The sequence below is a fragment of the Scylla paramamosain genome, chromosome 26 (assembly GCF_035594125.1).
Source record: "Scylla paramamosain isolate STU-SP2022 chromosome 26, ASM3559412v1, whole genome shotgun sequence".
NCBI classification, from domain to species: domain Eukaryota; kingdom Metazoa; phylum Arthropoda; class Malacostraca; order Decapoda; family Portunidae; genus Scylla; species Scylla paramamosain.
Window position 1 is genome coordinate 5,027,410 of NC_087176.1, and position 7,591 is coordinate 5,035,000.

General features: G+C 40.9%; 1 long non-coding RNA gene across 1 annotated transcript; it reads left to right on the forward strand.

Moving 5' to 3' along the window:
* The first annotated feature begins 1,600 nt into the window (after positions 1 to 1,600).
* On the forward strand, positions 1,601 to 2,601 carry LOC135113904 (uncharacterized). The gene is made up of 2 exons (XR_010275107.1): positions 1,601 to 2,194; positions 2,379 to 2,601. It is a non-coding gene; the product is annotated as an uncharacterized LOC135113904 (long non-coding RNA).
* Positions 2,602 to 7,591: the final 4,990 nt, after the last annotated feature.

Consider the following 7,591-nt stretch of genomic DNA (forward strand, 5'->3'; position numbering starts at 1 on the left):
GTTTTTTTATTTTATTATACATTTTATTATTGAATGAGTATCAAGTTTAAGTATATAATGAGGTCAGATACGTATTATTGTGTGTGCCTGTCATGTATATTGTGGTTGTTGTTGTATTTCCATTATTACTCGTGTGTTTGACTTTAATGATGATAAATACTAAGTGTGAGGCGCGCTGACAGGGACAAAAGTAACAGCTGCGGTGATAATGATGGTGGTGATGATGATAATGGTGTTGATAATAACTGTAGTAGTAAGAGAAGCGTAATAATGATAACTAATATTGGTTATACTACTACTACTACTATTACTACTAATACTACTACTAAATTGTTACCCTTTTATCGTTACAATAGGACTTACAAAATAAATAGAAATAGATAAATAAGTAAAAAAACAAATAGATAAATAAATAAATAAAGAGTATTACCTGCATTTATTACGAGTTAGGGAGCAGTAATTAACACACACACGCACACACACACATACACACACACACACACACACACAGAGAGAGAGAGAGAGAGAGAGAGAGAGAGAGAGAGAGAGAGAGAGAGAGAGAGAGAGAGAGAAATAAAAACACCGTCTATTTTGCTTTGATTACTGAAGGGAAATATATTTTAATGGACGGGATGAACTAAACTTGATCACCTCGCATCTCTGTTTGTGTCTCCTGTTTGATGTCCCCACCACAGGCGCCGCTACACTCCCCTCTCCCCCCTCTCACCCCCTGTCACTCCCTCTCACCTCCTCTCTCCCCTCTCACCTCGCTTCGTCACTCGGCTTTCCCTCTATGATGTATTTCCACTCTCCATCTCTCGTCTGTCCACTTCCCCTCTCCCTCTCACTCCCTCTCACTTCCTCTCACCCCCTTTCGTCTCCTCTCACTTCATTCCTCTCTCCCACTCTGATGTGTTTCCACTTTCCGTCTCTCTTCTCTCCCCTTCTCTTCGTAGCCCTCACTCACCTCTCACCTCCTCTCACCTCATCACTCACCTCTCCCCTCTCACTTTTTCCCCTTACCTGTTTGGCATTTTTCTTTTCTTTTATCTTTCTTCCCCTCATAACCTTAGTAAGACCTGTTCCCTTTTTTTCCCCTTCCTCCTTCACCTTTCCTTTCTACTTCCCACTCATTCGCCTACGTGTAAACTGAATTTCCCCTCATCTTTCCTCCACCTCCTCCTGTTTGCTTCCCCTACCTTCTCCTTTCACCTTCTCTTCCATCCTTCTATTTGTTTCTTTTCTCCTTTCCTCCTCTTCTCTATAATCTGGCACTGAGTTTAATGAGTATGAAAAGAAGAATATGCTGATGATTTATCGTTTGTTTCCTTTAATTCTGTGTGGGAGGTTAGGTTAGGTTAGGTTAGGCAAGGTTAAATTAGGTTTTGCTAGGTTAGGTTAGGTTAGGTTATGCTACATTAGGTTAGGTTAGGTTATGCTATACTAGATTAGGTTAGGTTAGGTTACGTTAGGTTAAGTTTGGATATGCTAGATTAGGTTAGGTTAGGTTAAGTTTGGATATGCTAGATTAGGTTAGGTTAGTTTAAGTTAAGGTTATACTGTCGCCACACACACACACACACACACACACACACAGAAACAAATATATTCCAAATTATTATAGAAATAACCCAACAGTGAATAAGTTTATCCAATTAATGCAAAGTAAAAGTCAATATATTTTGTCTAACATTTCTCTTTTTTTAAAAGCTACCTATAATTTTTTTAGGTAACAGAAAGTTGATTTATATAAGTTGTTAGTGTTTGTTTGTATCTGAAATAATTGCAGGAGCTGTGCTCCATACTTTGTATCACAAAGTCTGAGCATGTAAATAAATCTGAATCTGAATCTGAATCTGAATCACACACACACACACACACACACACACACACACACACACACACACACACACACACACACACACACACACACACACACACACACACACACACACACACACACAGCCTGGCGTGACCTTTTATGCTTCCCTCAATCACACATCATAAAGGTCACTTCACGTTTCCACTTTTGCAGGCCACGTTCATGATGTTATCGCTGGCCTGTTATGTTGAGAGTGACGCTGACCCTTCCCTCACTCCCCAACTCCCCAACTCACTCCCTGCACGCGCCCACTCGTCCAGTCCTTTCCCAGTGCACGCCTACACACCTGCCAAACCGCCCAGGTGTAAAGGGGTAAGTAAGTTTGTGTTGTTGTTGTGTTGCTGTTGTCTTCTGTTCAAAAATGTACACAATAGAAATGCAAACTATTTTTTTTTTATCACTAGAGTTTGTCAGATCTTTTTTGAGACGAAGGAAGTGTAGATGCAATATTGATTAATTGACTGATTGATTAATTTACATACACATGGCGACGCAGCATCAGTGGTTCTGCGGCATCAGCCCAGCCACCGAGGGCGTGTCAGTAAAGGACAGTCAGATACCACTTGGAATTGCTCGGATTGTTTAAACTTTTGTATTGTTCTTGAGCCACAACGAGCTCATGTGTAATGATGCGTGTGATTGTAAGGATATATCTGCAATCGTAATTTATAACTTTGTACTCACTTTGTAGTCGATTAATTTATATATCTATCTATTTACCTACCTGTCTGTGTTTGTCTCTCTATCTATCTTTATATTTATCTATCTATCTATCTATCTTTATATCTAAATATGTCTTTATCAGTTTATCTATCTCTGTCTTTTTATTTATCTATCTATCTATCTATCTATACCTATCTGCCTATCTTTATCATTTTATACTCGTATATATCTATCTATCTACTTATCTGTCTTGCTATCTCTTTCTGTCTGTCTGTCTGTCTATCTGTTTTTCTGTCTATCTATGTATGTATGTATCTATCTATCTCTCTATCTATCTATCTATCTATCTACTTACCCAGCGTGGCTCTCACTAAAACTTAAAATGCTGAGATGAAAGGCTGCACCGAGTATAATTTCAAACAATGCCATTGAGAGCTAAAGAATAATAGAGTAGTTCAAACCTTTCATTAATTGTATTCTTTGCTAATTAAAATCGTTCATGGTTACTCGCTGAAAAAAAAAAAAAAGAAAACGAGGGTCATATATATATATAGAAACCATTACGTTTTCTATTATTAGCCATCGTGCAATCCTGTTTTCATTCAGTCAAAGGAGAGAGAGAGGAAAAAATATTTGAAACCGCTCATTAATCACAGTCCCAGAATTCTCGAGTCGTGTGGAGACGGATATCCGCGAACGTTTGCTGATATTGCTTAGTGTTCGATGCCTTTGCGTTAGGAAACAAAAAAGAAAATTAAATCTAAAGGCCTGGAAAAGAACGAAAAGAAAAGGTTGCAGTAAAGAAAGTTGTACATATTACATTGTTTCGTTTCCATTTTCTTTACGTCAAAAGAAAGAAAATGAAATCTATCGGCCTGGAAAAGGAAAGGAAGTAAAAAAGTTTTCCTTACAAGACAAAAAGAAAACGAGATCTAGAGGCTTGGAAAAGAAAATGTTAAAGTAATGAGACTTCTCGTTTATGTTACATTGTTTTGTTTTGAGTCGCAGAGAATGACTTTCCAGACTCAGACTTAAGCCGAGGATCCCTTTGCATTGAGACAGAACAGAAAGAAAGAGAAAAAAAACCTGCAATAATGAGAGTTCTTTGTATACAAGGCGTTGTGTTGTTGTAGTCACGGAGAATGACTTTTCCTAGCCCATCATTCAACTAAGCCTTCGTTTTCCTTATAAGACAAAGAAAACGGAAGGTAATGAGTTGGAAAAAGAAAAAAAATTGTAAAGAGAGTTCCAATAATGACTTACTTGTATTCATGACGCAGTGCTGTTGTTTTTAGTCTCCCACAACGACCATCGCAGCTCAAACTTAAGCCAAGGTTTAGATTAGCGACCGTCAGGGAAAGGGATAAGTGGGCAGGCTTTGTCCAATCAGCAGCGTGCGTATTATTGAGGTGTGTGCCATGCGAGGCTCTGATTGGCCCGCGCTTCCCTGACGAGTTACAACGTGTTTCATTAGCATGTAGATTGGCGGAAGACAGTGTGATGAGAGTGACGTGTGTGTGTGTGTGTGTGTGTGTGTGTATGTGTGTGTGTGTGTGTGTCTCAGGTATCTCCGGGCGGCGGCACAGGTGGAAGATGCGCCGCCAAGTAATCAAAACTGAAGGAAATTTAAGTGAAAGTTTTTCGATTCCATTTTAATTTCTCGTTCTTTGTACATGTCTCAAAGTGATGCGAGAGAGAGAGAGAGAGAGAGAGAGAGAGAGAGAGAGAGAGAGAGAGAGAGAGAGAGAGAGATTTATCGTTTGTTTGCTATTAATAGACTCAATTCTCACTAACTGGATTATACTATTGTTTAAAAACGCAGCAAATTTTATACTGCAGTAGTAGTAGTAGTAGTAGTAGTAATAATGTAATAATAATAATAATCATACGAACACTGACGAAGAAAACAAATAACTCAAAGTATTTTTTTCCGATATTGCAATTCTTCCTCCTTTGTCTCCTCCTCCTCCTCCTCCTCCTCCTCCTCCTCCTCCTCCTCCTCCTCCTCCATCTAATTTTTCACTTTCATTTACGTCTCCCCATCCAAACACCTTCACGTCACGCAAACTCACAACACACGTACAGTAACACACAATGATCTCCCCCAAACACCCCACCCACCAACAAATCCTACCCTTGCAACACAGAAGCACTACTTTTAAAACGCTTCTAACTGCAAACAATAATAGAAGCAGTTGTAGAGGAGACAAACAGTAGCAGCAGTCACGCGCATTTTTTTTCCCTGGCATTCCTTCCTCTAGCGGCTGAAAATATCATACAGCGCGTTCGAGTCTCTACTCGGGTATGATACAACTCCAAAGCATATGAAAAAATGACGGTAGTTTTTTTTCTGAACCGATATCCACTCGCTTTGATCCCCCTTCTCTCTCCCCTCTCTCCTCTCGCCTCTCGCCCCTTTCCCTCTCTCTCCCTCTCTCCCCTTCGGCCCTTCACGTCACAGGGAGGGAGAGGGAGGGAGAGTAAGCAGGAGTATCGGTGCTGCCCTCCCTCCCTTCCTCTGTTCCTCCGTCAGCCCTCCGTCCCTCTCTCTCTCTCTCCTTCGGTAGTTTTTCCCTTTTGCTCTCCCCGCCAGGCCGTCGCTGCTGCCTTCCGTGCCGCCAGCCGTCCAGCCGCGCCTTTGAAGCTCTCCCCAAAAGTTGATCAGAGTAAATATTGACGGCTCTTGGGAGGAAATAAATAAATGGAGGAAAAATAGCAAGTACGTACATACAGTAGAGTCTTGTCCGGCTATTGCGCGCGGTGTTAGGTAGAGAAGAAGAGAAAGATGAGTAGTGATATTGACATCCTTGCCCAGTACACACACACACACACACACACACACACACACACACACACACACACACACACACACACACACACACACACACACACACACACACACACACACACACACACACACACACACACACACACACACACACACACACACAGAAAAGCAGCATAACAAATAAATAGTCTTGTTATTCCTCTCAGTGTTAGGAAGTAAAAAAAAACAAAATAGTGATAGTGAAGGACAGGTTGCCCCTTACACACACACACACACACACACACACACACACACACACACACACACACACACACACACACACACACACACACACACACAAGCAGCATAACAAATAAATAAATAGAATAAAAACACCACGTACCTGTGTAGAATCTTGTGTCACTATTCAAGGAAGGGAAAGAACAGGAATAGTGATGCTGAAACACGATCCCTTGCCACACACACACACACACACACACACACACACACACACACACACACACACACACACACACACACACACACACACACACACACACACACACACACACACATAGAAGCGTTACCAAGGTGCAGGAGGCGGAGTGCAGAGCCAGAACTCTAGGTAACTGGCTCTTCCGCACCGATAGTAACGCGACGCGGCCACGGGAGGCTGGGAAACATCAAAACAATAACGTAACTAAACCTAATCCGACCTAACCTAGCACGAGATAGCCATGGAGGACTAAGGAAAATCAAATCAAACCTAACCTAATCTTACCAAACCTAACCAAACTTACCTACCTAACCTTACCTAACATAACCCAACGTAACTTAATCTAACCCAGTCTAAATTAACCTAACTTGAGAAGGCCACGAGAGATAAAATAATAACACTTTGCTGCCTTGTTCATCTTGTTCCACCTTGTTCCACCTTGTTCCACCTTGTTGCACCTTCATTCTTGTTCACCTGGTTCCCACTACATTGGTAATGACGCCCTGCACCACGTGACCGCCCCGCCGCTTGGAGGAACGTTGGGAGGCAGGGAGGGAGGGAAAAACAGTGAGGCGAGGCGAGGCGTGGCGGAATACAGCCCCAGAACAACCACCCACACAAACACGCGATAATTGGACGCTACGAGGAGTTCCTGTGTTGTTGTTGTTGTTGTTGTTGTTGTTGTTGTTGTTATTGTTGTTATTTTTATTGTTGTTTTTGTTGTTGTTGTTGTTGTTGTTTAACCTTGTTGCCCTTAGTTACATAAAAAGAAGTAGATATAATAGCAGTACCAGTAGCAGAAGTACAAAATAAGAGTAATAATATAAATACTTGGAAGGGGAACAGCGGCGTGGATTTTATTACTACTGAGAAAACATATAAGAAAACTGTTGTTATTCTGTGAAGCGACTTAATGTTGTTTTATTATTGTTTTGTAGAATGTGTGTGTGTGTGTGTGTGTGTGTGTGTGTGTGTGTGTGTGTGTGTGTGTGTGTTTTCGTGTCTGTCTTTTACTGTATTCATATTTGTATAATTTCTTTTCTTTAACTGATATGAATTACACTATTTTTCTTGTTTCTTGTGTATTTTCATTCATTATGGGAAGATATGTACGTTTGTCCTCTGTCCTTTACGTGTGTGTGTGTGTGTGTGTCTGTGTGTGTGTGTGTGTCGTCGGGCAGGTAAGAGGCACAGGTGAGTGGGAGGGGGACACTTCTGCCTGTCAGTGATTTGCTTCCTCCAATTACCTGGTTTAGTCAGACGAGAACATTCACCTTCGTTTGGATGACCTTGTGTTGTGTAACTTTCCCTCCTTCATTCCTTCCTTCTCTTCTTCCTTGCTTCACTCCTTCAGTCCAATATTCCTTCTTTTACTCCTTCCTTTTGTTCTTCCTTGCTTCACTTCTTCAGTCCAATATTCCTTCCTTTACTCCTTCCTTTTGTTCTTCCTTGCTTCACTTCTTCAGTCCAATATTCCTTCCTTTACTCCTTCCTTCTGTTCTTCTTTGCTTCACTCCTGTTCAGTTTTGCGTTCTTTACTCCTTTCTTCACTCCTTCACTCCTTTCTTCCATACTTTCTTAATTTTTTCGTTCTTTCCCTCTATTCTTCCTTTTTTTCATTCTTTTCTTCTTTGCTTTCATTCTTCCTTCCATTTTTCCCTTTTTTTTCATTCTTCTTTCTTTCTTTCCTTCCTTTCTTCCGTTCTTTTTTTCTTTCTTCCAATGTTCCTTTCTCTTATTATTTCCTTCTTCCATTGTTCCTTTCTTTCATTCTTCTTTCCTT